The sequence below is a fragment of the Equus przewalskii genome, unplaced genomic scaffold (genome assembly GCF_037783145.1).
Source record: "Equus przewalskii isolate Varuska unplaced genomic scaffold, EquPr2 ChrUn-3, whole genome shotgun sequence".
NCBI classification, from domain to species: Eukaryota; Metazoa; Chordata; class Mammalia; order Perissodactyla; family Equidae; genus Equus; species Equus przewalskii.
Genome location: NW_027228751.1, coordinates 40134 through 53888, shown reverse-complemented (window position 1 = coordinate 53888; position 13755 = coordinate 40134).

Below are 13755 nucleotides of genomic sequence, written 5' to 3'. Positions count from 1 at the left end.
TTAATCCATTTTGACTTGATTTTTGCATATAGTACAGAATAAGGGTCCAATTTCATCCTTTGGCATGTGGATATCCAATTTTCCCAGAATCATTTATTGAAAAGACTATTGTTTCTCCAGTGTGTATTCTTGACATCTTTGTCAAAGATTAGTTGACTGTATACACTTGGGTTTATATCTTGGCTCTATATTCTGTTCCATTGGTATATGTGTTTCTTTTTATGCCAGTACCATACTATTTTGATTACAATAGCTTTGTAATATATTTTGAAATCAGAAAGCATGATGCCTCTAGTTTTGTTCTTCTAGCTCAAGATTGCTTTAGCTATGCAGGGTCTTTTGTGATTCCATACAAATTTTAGCTTGCTTTTTCTCTGAAAAATGCCATCAGGATTTTGATAGAGATTACATTGAATCTGCAGATTGCTTTGGGTAGTATGGATATTTTGACAATATTAATTAATTCAATCCACGAACACAGGATATCTTTCCATTTATTTGTATTTTCAATGTCTTTCATCAGTGTTTTGTAGTTTTCAGTGTACAGATCTTCCATCTCCTTGGCTAAATTTATTCCTCAGTATTTTACTCTTTTTGATGCTATTGTAAATGGAATTGTTTCTTAATTTCTCTTCAGATAGTTTGTTGTTAGTGTATAGAAATGGAACTGATTTTTGTGTGTTGCTTTTGTATCCTGAAACCTTACTGAATTTATTTATTAGCTCTAACAGTTTTTGGTGGAATGTTTAGAGTTTGCTACATATCATCTGTTAACAGAGACAATTTTACTTCTTCCGTTCTGATTTGGATGCCTACTATTTCTTTCATTTTCTTTTTCTTTCTTTCTTTTTTTTTTTGCCTAATTGCTCTGGCTAGGACTTCCAGTACTTTGTTGAATAGAAGTGTCTGGTGTGAGCATGCTTGCCTTTTTCCTGATCTTAGAGGAAATGCTTTCAGCTTTTCACCATTAAGTTTGATGTTAACTATGGGCTTGTCATATATGGGCTTCATTATGTTGAGGTATGTTCCCTCTATACCAAGTTTGTTGAGAATTTTTATTATGAAAGGATGTTGAATTTTGTCAAATGCTTTTTCTGCATCTATTGAGATGATCACGATTTTTATCTTTCATTCTGTTAATGTGGTATATTACATTGACTGATTTGTGTATATTGAACCTTGCATCCCAGAGATAAATCTCATTTTATCGTGGTATATGATCCTTTTAATATGCTGTTGAATTCAGTTTGCTAGAATTTCGTTGAGGAATGTTGCATCTGTGTTCATCATGGAGATAGGCCTTTAATTTTCTTTTCTTGTAGTGTCCTCGTCTGGTTTTGGTATCAGGTTAATGCTGACTCTGTAAAATGAGTTTGGAAGTGTTCCATCCTCTTCATGTTTTTTGGAAGAGTTTGAGAAAGATTGGTATTAATTCTTTTTTAACTGTTTGATACAATTCATCAGTGAAGTCATTTAGTCTGGGTTTTTCTTTGTTGGGAAATTTTTTTATTACTGATTTAATCCTTTTACTCATTTTTGGTCTGTTCATATTTTCTATTTTTTCGTGATTTGGTCTTCTTGGTTGTATGTTTCTAGAAAATCATCCAGTTCTTCTGTTATCTAATCTGTAGGCATATAATTGTTATAGTAGTCTCTTATGATCCTTTGTATTTCTGTAATATCAGTTGTAATGTCTCCTCCTTCATTTCTGATTTTTTTTAAAAAAATTTTCCCCCTTTTCTCTTAGTCTACCTAAAGGTTTGTCAACTATGTTTCTCTTTCAAAAAACCACCTCAGTTTTGTCGATCTTTTCTATTGTCTTTCTTGTCTCTATTTCATTTATTTCTGCTCTGATCTTCATCATTTCCTTTTTTCTGCTGACTTTGGGCTTTGTTTGTTCTTCTTTTACTATTCTTTGAGATGTGAAGTTAGGTTGTTTAGTTGAGACCTTTCTTTTTTCATAATGTAGGCATTTATCTCTTTAAACCTCTCTCTCTGTACTGCTTTGCTGCATTCCATAAGTTTTAGTATGTTGTGTTTTCATTTTCATTTGTCTCAAGATTTTTTTTTTATTTTCCTTTTGATCTGTTGGTAGTTCAGGAGCATTTTGTTTAATTTCTACATATTTGTGAATTTTTCAGCTTTCCTCCTGTTATTGATTTTTAGTTTTATACCATGTGTTCAGAAAAGATATTTGATATGGTTTCAATCTTCTTAATTTTCATAAGAATTCTTTGTGGCCTACCATTGCTATTCTGGGGAATATTCATTTGTGCTTGAGAAGAACGTGTGCTCTGCTGCTGTTAGATGGAATATTCTGTTTATGTCTTTTAGTCCATTTGGCCTAATGTGTAGTTCAAGTCAAATGTTTTGTTATTGATTTTTCTGTCTGGGTGATCTATCCATTGTTGAAAGTGGGGTACTGAAGCCCCCTACTATTATTATATTTTTGTCTATTTCTCCCTTTAGATCTGTTAGTATTTGCTTCATATATTTAGGTTCTGTGAAGTTAGACGCACATATATTTACAATTGTTAAATCCTCTTGATGAATTGACATTTTGTCATTACATAGTGAGCTTCTTTGTTTCTTTTGACAGATTTTGACTTAAAGTCTTCTTTGTCTGATATAAGTATAGCCACCCTTGCCTTCTTATGGTTATCATTTGCATGGGATATTTTTTTTTCATTCCTTCACTTTCAGCCTATGTGTGTCCTTAAAGCTGAAGTGAGTCTCTTGCAGGCAGCCTGTAGTGGGGCCATTTTTTTGTTGTTTTTTTGTGTGTTTGTTTTTCTACTCAAGCTACTCTATGTCTTTTCACTGGTGTATTTAATCCATTTACACTTCAAGTAATTATTGATAGATAAGAACTTACTATTGCCATTTTGTTAATTGTGTTCTGGATATTTTGTAGCTCCTTTCTTCCTCTCTTGCTGCCTTCCTTTGTGATTTGATGATTTTCTGTAGCGGTGTGCTTTGATTCTTTTCTCTTTATCTTTTGTGGATTGATTCTAGCTTTTTGCTATGTGGTTACTACGTGGCTTACACATAACATCTTATAGTTATATGGCTATTTTAAGCTGATAACAACTAAAATTTGATTGCATACTAAAGCTCTGCTTTTTTCTTGCCCCACTGTACATTTTGTTTTTGATGTTACATCTTTTTGTATTGTGTATCCATTAACTACTTATTGTAGCCATAGTGGTTTGTTTGTTTGTTTTGGTGAGGAAGATTGTCCCTGAGCTAACATCTGTGCTAATCTTCCTCTATTTTGTATGTGGGACACCACCACAGCATGGCTTGATGAGCAGTGTGTAGGTCCACACCCAGGATCTGAACCCATGGACCCCGGGTCCCTGAAGCAGAGCATGCAAACCTAACCACCATGCCACTGGGGTCAGCCCCACATATTTATTTTTAATACTTTTGTCTTTTAACATTAATAATAGAATTAAAAGTGACTTAAACACCCCATTACAGTATTAGAGTATCTAAATTTGACTATATACTTACCTTTAACAGTGAGTTTTATGCTTCATGTGTTTTCATGTTACTAATTAGCATCCTTTCATTTTAGTTTGAAGAACTCCCTTTAGAATTTCCTGTAAGCCAGGTCTAGTAATTATGAACTCCCTCAGCTTTTGTTTGTCTGGAAAGGTCTTTATCTCTTCTTTATTTCTAGAGGACAGCTTTGCCAGGTAAAGTATTCTTGGCTAGAATTTTTTTCTTTCAGCAATTTGAATATGTCATCCCACTCTCTCCTGGCCTGAACGTTTTCTGCTAAGAAATCCATTGATGGCCTATGAGGGTTCCCTTATATATAACAATTTATTTTCCTCTTGCAGCTTTCAAAATTCTGCCTTTGATTTTTGACAGTTTGATGATAATGTGTCTCAATTAAGTCCTCTTTGGGTGGAACCTGTTTGGGGACCTTTAAGCTTCATGTTCCTGATTGTCCATATCTCTTCCAAGATTTGTGAAATGTTCAGTCATTATTCCTTTAAATAAGTTTTCTGCCCCTTTCTCTCTCTCTTTATTCTCCTTCTGAAGCCCCCACAAAGGTTATATGTGGTAGTATCCTATGAATCCTATAGGATTTCTTCATTCTTTTTCTTTCTTTTTTCTCCTCTGACCAGATAGTTTCAAATGACTTGTCTTCAAGTTCACAGATTTTTTTCTTCTGCCTGATCAGGTCTGTTATTGATATTCTCTATTGGAAATTTATTGTCATTCATTGTATTTTCATCTCCAGAATTTCTGTTTAATTCTTTTTTATGATTTCTATTTCTTTGTTAAACTTCTCATTTTGTTCATGCATTATTTTCCTGATTTTATTGAGCTGTCTATCTGTGCTCCCCTGTAGCTCACTGAGCTTCCCTAAGACAATTATTTTGAATTCTTTGTCAGGCAATTCATAGATCTCCATTTCTTTGAGATTGGTTACTGGAACTTTATTAGTTTCCTTTGGTGCTGTCATGTTTGCCTGATTCTTCATGATCCATGTAGCCTTGCATTGCTGTCTGCATTTGAAGGAGCAAACACCTCTTCCTGTCTACAAACTGGTTTTGACAGGTAAAGACCTCCTCCTGATGGATCCTTGGACTGATAAGACTACCCTAAGATCTCAGTCAATCAGGGGAAGAATCAGGTCATCTGACTGTTTTCAGGTCCATGGTTGGGTTTGTGGTTGGCAGGTATATAACCAGAGGCATAACAGCAGGGCCCATGAGCAGAGGTTTGGATAGATTTGGCTCCCACTGTGTCGCTGTGTGGCTCCCTGGGAAGGCAGGATTGCTTCTGGGACCACAGTAGAGCAGAGCTGAAGCCAGATTACAGAGTTACTCAATATCCAGTCAGGACTGAGGTCAGCAGACCTGTCACTAGGTTCTTGGATAGGGTGTCTCCTGCCAGTTTCCTAGGTGGGCAGGACCAACCCTGAACCATGCCAAGTGGGGCTGGAACCAAGTCTCAGGGACACTTCAGAGTCCACAGCTAGGGCTGAGTTCAGTGGGCCTGCTGAAAGAGGAATGGATGAGGATTACTAGGTCCTTAGGTGAGGAAGACTGAGAGTAGGGCTAGAGCTGGGTCACAAGGCCACTTCAGGATCTGCAGTATTTGGTCTGCAGCCAACAGGCCTGTTTCCAGAAGTATGGACAGGCACAACTCCTCCAACGTCACTTGGCAGATAGGGCTGTTTGCAGCACCATGGCCAAGCTGGGCTGGAGCCAAGTTCACATGGGGACAGCACTGTTTTGGGCTATAGATGGGACCACATTTGATGAGTCTGCCATCGAGGCTCAGACCTACCTTCTCAAAGAAATTCTCATTGGTCTTGGGCTTCACCAGCATTTTGCAACCTCCTACCTAAATCCCAAAGCTCTCACAAAGGCACTTTTGTCTATGGATAGCTGCCAGGTCTTGGGTAGTGAAGCCTGAGGTAGGGACCTCCTACTCTACCATCTTGCTAATATCACCTCAGTTGTTTTTGGCTGAACTATAATACTAATTCTTTCACTTACTCAAAAAAATGTTTATTGAGCATCTGCTGTGTCAGACTTTGTTCTAAGCACTGGGAATAAACAGATGCATTGGATAGCATCTGGTCTCATGGATTCGATGTCATTTAGGCACTGATGGTTCTCAATCGCATGTCTCTAGCTCTGACTTCTTCCTAAAATTTAGGCTCACATCACTATATGCTTATTCAGCATATTCAAACTTAACTAAACCAAACTCATGCAGTTTACCCCCAAGATGGGTTTCCCCATCTATGTAAATGGAAATTTTGTCTTTTCAGTCTCAAACAAAAAGTTTCAAGTCCCTTTATTCCTCTCTTCCATATCCTATATACAGTCTAGCAACAAATCTTGTCATCTTCAAAATAAATCCAGACTCTCACCACTTCTCATCACCTCCACTCATACCACCTTAATCCCTGCCACCATCTTTTGTTTGTATTATTGTAATATTCTCCTCACTGGACTCCTTGCTTTATGCTTAATCTCTGTGGTCTATTCTCGTTATAGCATCCAAATGATACTTTTAAAGTGTAAGTCAGATTATGACACATTATGTCCAAAACTTCCAGTGGCTTCAATATTACTCAGAACAAAGGTCAAATCCTAACAATAGTCTACGAGTCCTTTCATGATCTGCTTCCCCACTACTTCTCTGACCTCATCTACTACTGTTCTCTTCTGTGTTCCTTCCTTGAACAAGCCAACCCTACTCTCACTTCAGGGCCATTGCACTTGCTGTCCCTTTTCCTGGAATACTCTTCCCCTTGGATATCCATAAAGCTCATCCCCTCACCTTCTTGAGGTCTTTGCTCAAATGTTACCTTTTTAAGTGAGATCTTTCTTGACTACATAAGGTAGCACTTCCCATCCTCCTTGCCCTGCTTTATTTTTCTCCCTGACATAAGAGCTTCCAGACTAAGACAGAGTAGGAAGAAGGACCTGGTCACTCACTTCCAAAAAATTGGTCATGAAAACCCCATGAATAGCAATGACTCATCATCTGATATAGCTCTGGAAGGTGAGAGGATGGTGCAAAAAAGACTGGTTAGGGTTCCACTCTGCTGTAGACAGGGTCACTAAGCGTTGGAATCAACTCCATGGCATTCACAGCAAACGCAATACATATTAACTGTTATTCTGTTGTTTTTTTTGGTTTTCTATCTCTCTATTCAATATAGCAGAGACTTACACTGTTCTGTCTAGAATAGTTCCTGGCACAAATTAGGAGCTTAAAACGTATTTGCTGAATAGATGAACAAGTAGATATTGTCCCTGTTCTCAAAGAACTCAAAATTTAGTAGAAAAAGTGGCAACATAAACAGGTAAATAACAAACATTGACACAACTGTCTACAGCAAATATATAAACAGCTACCATTGGAATACAGAGGATAGAGCAAAGAACTCAGAAAAGGGAAAGTGAGGAAGGAATTACAGAGATGAGGAAAGTGGACTTGTATCTTTAAAGCTGTTTAGGAGTTTTTTTTGGAAAAAGGGAAGGACATCAAATATGCAATGTGCGTGTGAGTGGAACAGACTGAAATGCTAGAATGTTCAGAGACTGACCTTAGCACAGGGTTTGTGGGAGTGGGTGACAGAGATGAACCTGAAGAGGTGGTCTGGGAACAGAATTGGAAGAACCTCTGCCCTCTACACTTACCTGATTCTCTTGGTTCGTCTGAACTACCCCACTTTCCATCTCCCTGCATCCAGCATCTCCCCCTCATCATACCATCTCCTAAACTGCCACTAGAGCTGAATTTCTAAAAGTCAAATTTAGTCATATCATTCCCCTGCTTAAAGCCAATTTCACTCTTTATTGTCTGTAGAACCAAATTCAAACTCCTTAGCTTGCATATAAAGTTTCTTTTTATAGACTGTAAGTGAAGTAAAATTTCCTGTTTTTGTTGAAAGTTTTCTTTACTTTATTAAATTTTATTTACTTCAGTAATCCAGAAATGCAGTGTTGAAATTCAAATTTCCATCGGATACATATTTCAGTTGTCCTCACCTAAGATCCCTAACCATACTTCTGAGGAGAGTCATCATACAAGTATAAACACATCAGGGTAATTCCAAGCATGGAAGTTTTGTGGGATTTTTTTGATAGTTTTGGTCTGGTCTCTTCCTGACAAGTGATCTTCTTCAACAATCGTTCTCAAATTTCAGTGTGCATCAGAATTCTCTAGAGAGCTTGTTAAATTACAGGTTGCTGTACTCTATCCCCAGAGATTATAATTTGGTAGGTCTGGGGTGGGGCTCAAGAATTGGCATTTCTAACAAGTTCTAAGGTAATGTTACTGCTTCTATCTGGGGATAGCACTTTGAGAACCATTGCCTTACAATAGCTGAAACCATGTGGGCAAGGTTACTTCTGAACTCATTTTACATGTCCACAGGAAGTGAATCCAGCCAAGAATGTGAAAGCATGAAGATTTCAGAAAATGACGGATTCTACTCTCTCACTCTGGACCAGCTGTATACAGATATAGAGATGATAGAGACCAGACCATCTGGGATGCTGTGAGAACCAGCTCAGCACGCTCTTTAAGTGAGTCAAAGAGGTATTCTCCATTCTGACCTTCATCTGAGAGACCTAGAGAGAGATTTCTCCTTGCTCACAGCCAGTTTCACCTGAGGCTGTCCCTGCCAGTGGGCCCATGAGTGGCAAGAAAACTCCCTACTCTATCAGCTTCTATATGCTCAACACCTATCACAGAGCTTATATCAGTGGAAACACAATAAATACTCATACCTAAATGATCAAGTTCCATTGAACCCAAATACCTTGGAGGCATTCAGTGCAAGTGGAAAGTACTTTTGGTGTACTTATTCTGGATTTTTGATGGTGTGGGTTTCAAAGAAACAAAACTTGCATACATATTATAATTTTTGACATCAGAGAATACTTTGTACAAAATCCTTCACAGGTCAGACAGTTTTAATATCCTTTGATCCTCAAGAAACGAAACAGACATGTTGAGCTGTCTAGCTTAAGGCTGCACACTGAGTCACTGCTGGGTATGGAGATTAAAAACCCGGGAACTCTTAACAGTTACATGTTATGCCTGAAACAATACAGATGCCCAGTCACAGTGCCTTCCTTTTTCTTGAAGAAATTACTAAAAGAATTGAAGGAAATTAAGAGCTCAAAAATAGAGAAATCATAATAGAAGACTGGAATTATTCTGAAACCAACTAAACATAGAAATGTCTAATAATTATTTCAGCTCTGAGTACAATACTGAACATAAATGTCAATGTTATTTTCTGAAAAAACAAGTTACATAATGACCAGAGTTTTAAAAAATGACAGTGGAAACTTGGATCTAAAATCTGAAATTATATTAAGATAAGTTGGGCTGGAGGAGATGAAGAGAGACTAAACTGAGCTAAATTCCCAGTCTTGGGGCCAGCCCGGTGGTGCAGTGGTTAAGTTTGCATGTTCCACTTCCGTGGCCCCGTTGTTCGCTGGTTCGGATCCTGGGTGTGGACGTGGCACCGCTTGGCAAGCCATGCTGAAGCAGGCAGCTCACGTATAAAGTAGAGGCAGATGGGCACGGATGTTAGCTCAGGGCCAGTTTTCCTCAGCAAAAAGAGGAGGATCAGCAGCAGATGTTAGCTCAGGGCTAATCTTTCTCAAAAAAAAATAATAATAATAATTCCCAGTCTTAATTAATAAAGGATATTCACAATATGCCACTTACTCGTGACCACCCTGTGGTAATTCTGAGATACCACTTGGGGTAGGGAATGTTTCTGACTTGACCCTGATCCCACTTTCTGGAAGTTTGGTGTCCTCTGTGCCCCAGCTCCAACCCCTGGGCAGTTCTGCTTGTTCAGTCATCCTCCCAGTCCACACCTGGAATGGGCTTTAGGGACTCCACCCTCCTGCGTGATTAAGCGACTTTTCCTGTCTAGTATTGCCTACATCTGTACATATATGGGAACCCAAGGGTCATTTTTAGTCTCAAACAGTTACAGTCTATTTTAGTCTAGGCAGATGGTTCTTTTGACTCGGCAACTCTCTCAAAAACTAGCTTTTTATCTAATCTGTCAGCTCCAGGTCCAAGTCAGACCAATGGCCATCGTCACAGCCTTTTCTATATGCCCTTCCTAAATTTGCTGTATTTCTTTGCCTTTTCACAACCATGCTTCCCTCCAACACACACACCCACACATACTCCCACCTCCTCTGTTTCTTTCCTCTTTCTTCTCCTCCCCATCTTGAGTGAATTGCATGTTTTTTGAGACTGCCAGATATCAATGGGAGAGCAACATCCTGAGCTTTTTTGCTCATTTGAAAAGATTTACTGGGCACGACTGCCTTGCCTGGACTTGATAATCCACTCAGAGGCTTTAACAATGGATGGGATGGCTGTGTGGGGGATCAGAATTTGCCACCCCAAAATGTGTCTCTTTCGCTTGATTATTTTTAAGAACAAAAGACTCTGAAAGAAAACTTTGACCTTTCCCCTGTCTAAAAGAATTTAAGATATAAGGCCTGTTCTAGGACAGGCCATCACCGTAGATAACTCTGGGTATGATAGACTGGGAAGATCCTTGCTAAGCCCATTTTTATCAAAATTCTCTCTCTTCGGGTCACATTGTCTATAGATGGTCCAGCAAACATTTGTTTACTGAACGTTTGCTTTTCCATCTCCATGTAAATTGCCTTCCTCCCCTTTGAAGTCCCAAACCACCACCCCCAACTTCCTCCTTGGTCTTTAAATGAAGAAGGTATTTAAGGTAGTGGCTTCAGTCATTTTGGTGAGTTACTCAGTTTTCCTGGGTTTCTCCCATGTATGTATGTTATTAAACTTTGATTTTCTCCCATTATTTTATCTCATGTGAATTTAGTTCTTAGACCAGCCAGAAGGACCTGGAGGGTAGAGGAATAGTTCTCCTTCCCGTATGGCTGTACTCCTAATTTGATGCTGGTCCCAACACTGAGTTTTAATCAACTTTTGTTACACAAAAGTCTTCCTAGTTTTATATTTTACTTGTTGGGTTAAGAAGCAGTTGCTTTCTCCAAATCCTGGAAGCCTTCAATTTTTTGGATTCTCTTTATTCATTTTATTCTTGTTCACAAACTAGCCAGTTCTTTTCCATGCTTATTTCTTTCTCGTAGTGCTGCCATTATAGCATGAAAGCAGCCATAGGCAGTGTTTTAATGAATGAGCATGGCTGTGTTCCTGGAAAACTTTATTTACGGGCACTGAAATTTGAATTTCATATAATTTGCACATATCATGAAATAGTATTCTTTGATTTTTTTCTCAATCATTTGAAAAGGTAAAAACCATTCTCATCTTGAAGGCTGTATAAAAACAGAGTGGGTCAAACTTTGGCCTATGCCCATAGTTTGCTGACTCCTGCTTTAGAGTTAGGAGTAACTTCATCGTTTGCCTTCCAAATTATCACAGGTGACCATTTAACCAAAAATTTCAGCTCTGCATAACTTGGATCTTTAACACTTTTCTAGATTCTGGGCATGGTAACATCCCACTTCAAGGCATCAGTCTGTCTATCACTCAGAATAGGGTAGATTTTGCTGTAGTTCAAACAGCCCCCAGCCTCATTGACTCAGAATCACAAATGTTTATTTCTGCTTGTGGTAGGTCAGCAGGAGGGTTCCACATGTCATAGTCAACCAGGGACCTAGGTCTGTCCCTCTCTACTCATGTTTCCAAAATTGTTGAGACATGAGCAAGCAAACATAATAAATTGTGCACTCATTCTTCCATCAACTCCTGAAGGTGATGTGTGTCACCACCATTCACATGTTATCGGCCAAAGCAAGTCATGTGGCCACACCTAACTTCAAAGAAGAAGAGAAGTACAACCCTACTACCATTAGATAAAGTGGTTTCCCAGGAAGGCCAAGAACTGAAACATTTTTGAACAGTCCTAATGACTAGGACACAGGGATCGGTTAAAGAATACTTCTGAAAATTTTAACCAGTAAAACCAAAAAATGATATATACAACTTTCTAAATGCCGGAGAAGAGAGAGGCAAAGAAAGTATTGTTCACATACCTAAGAAAAATATACAGATATCTTAAAAAATGGAAGCCATAAAACACAATAAATGGAAATAAAGTCCAAACTTACCATTTTTGAAAATAAATGTAAATGGGTTAAACTCTCAAATTGGTTCAATAAGACAAAGTCAACCATAGAATATAAAACAATGACACAAAAGGTTAGACCAAAGGACAGAAAACTATGTCTCATAGGCCAAATCCAGCCTAGTTCACTGCCTGTGTTTGTAAATAAAGTTTTATTGAACACAGTCACGCCCTTTTGTTTACATATGGTCTATGGCTGTTTTCTGTTGAATGATGGCAACAGAGACCGTACGGCCCACAAAGCCTATAATATTTTTCTGCTGCTTTACAAAAAAAGCTTATTAACCCCTAAGTTAAACAATAAAGGATAGACTAAGATATATGATACAAATAGAAATAAATCAATGATTGTGACGTTATTAATAAAGTGTAATGAAATGTCAGCCTTCCTTAAGTGTATAGAAAATCCCTGGGTGTTAAAGAGGTGGAAAATGAGCTCAAAGTAGACCAAGCTACACTTTTCAATTTCAGTTTAAGCTATACTACTCTTCTTAAAGCAGAAGCTTAATTTCCCAAATCAAAATTCTTCCTTTACAACCAATAAAGGTTAAATATAGTCTTTCATTCTATCTAAATCAATTCTTTAATTTCTAATTTACCCTCTTTTCGGAGAATGGTATTTGAGTTAACCCAGCAACACAAGACAGTGGGTAAAGTGCTTGGCAATACAGAGATGACTTTTGGTTGAACATATGAAAAATTTTAGGAAATTATGTGCAGCATGCATTTACAACGTACCTGAGAACTTTAATAACTTCATTAAACCAAGATGCCTTGGATGAAATGTTTTTTAAAATTAGCTAAATGCAATGTTTCTCTATCTTTACTTCATTCTTTTATTGGATTAAACTTTTTTTGGTGAGGAAGATTGTCCCTGAGCTAATATCCAGGCCAATCTTCCTCTATTTTGTAGGTAGGACCCTGCCACAGCATGGCTTGACAAGCAGTGTGTAGGTTCATACCTGGGGTCTAAACCCACAAACCCTGGGCCACCAAAGTGGAGTGCATGAACTTTTAACTACTATGTGACTGGGCCAATCCCCGGATTAAACTTTTTAAACTACAATCTGAAAACGCCGTGGCTCACCTCTTTGCAATACGTGCTCATTTCTTTGAATTGCTTGGAGGGCTGTATCCTAGTTTGAAAGGAATTCTCCACTGAAGCTGGAGTGGGCTTACATGCCATGAGCCAAGCCACTCCTGCCCTAGAAGAAACCAGCTCCTTTAACACTTCTGAGTCATCAAAACAAAGAGCTCATGTATCCATTACATATTTTTTAATCCTCTTATTAGTTTTTGAACGTTTATGAAAGACCATATATACATCCATAAGTTCTTTGGGTAGTTAATATCATGAAATGATGTCTTAATGTTGAATATCCTGCCCCAGTACTCCTGGACAACTTATTTATTTGGAACAAAAAGGACTGTGCCACATTCCCACTCTCTCTCCTGTTTATTCATCTCACAGATATTTATTGAATGTCCATTGTATGTATTAGTCAGGGTTCTCCAGAGAAACAGAACCAATAGGATATATACAGATAGCTAGATATAGATAGAGACAGATAGATATAGACAGATCCTTATATATACAGAGAAAGACAAAGAGAGACAGAGAGAGTGAGAGAGGGAGAAAGGGAAAGAGAGAAATTTATTATAAGGAATTGCCTCATATAATCATGGAAGCCAGGAAGTCTGAAGTCTGCAGGACAGGCTGGCAGGCTGGAGACCCAGGGAAGAGTTAATGTTGCAGGCTTGAGTCCGAAGCAGTCTGGAGGCAGAATTCCTTCCTTCTCAGGAGATCTCAGTCTTTTCTCTTAAGACCTTCAACTGATTGGATGAGGCTCACCCATGTAATGAAAAGTAATCTGCTTTACTCAAAATCTAGTGATTTAAACACTAATCACATCTAAAAAATCATCACAGCAACATACAGAATGACATTTAACCAAGGGTACCATTGTGTTAGTGTCCACTGAGTTGATTGTGACTCCTAGTGACCCTATGTACAGCAGAGCAGAACCCTGCCTGGTCTTTTTGAGCCATGCTCTCACCTTCTGGCACTATATCAGCCAATGCTCCTCTGCTATTCACAGGTT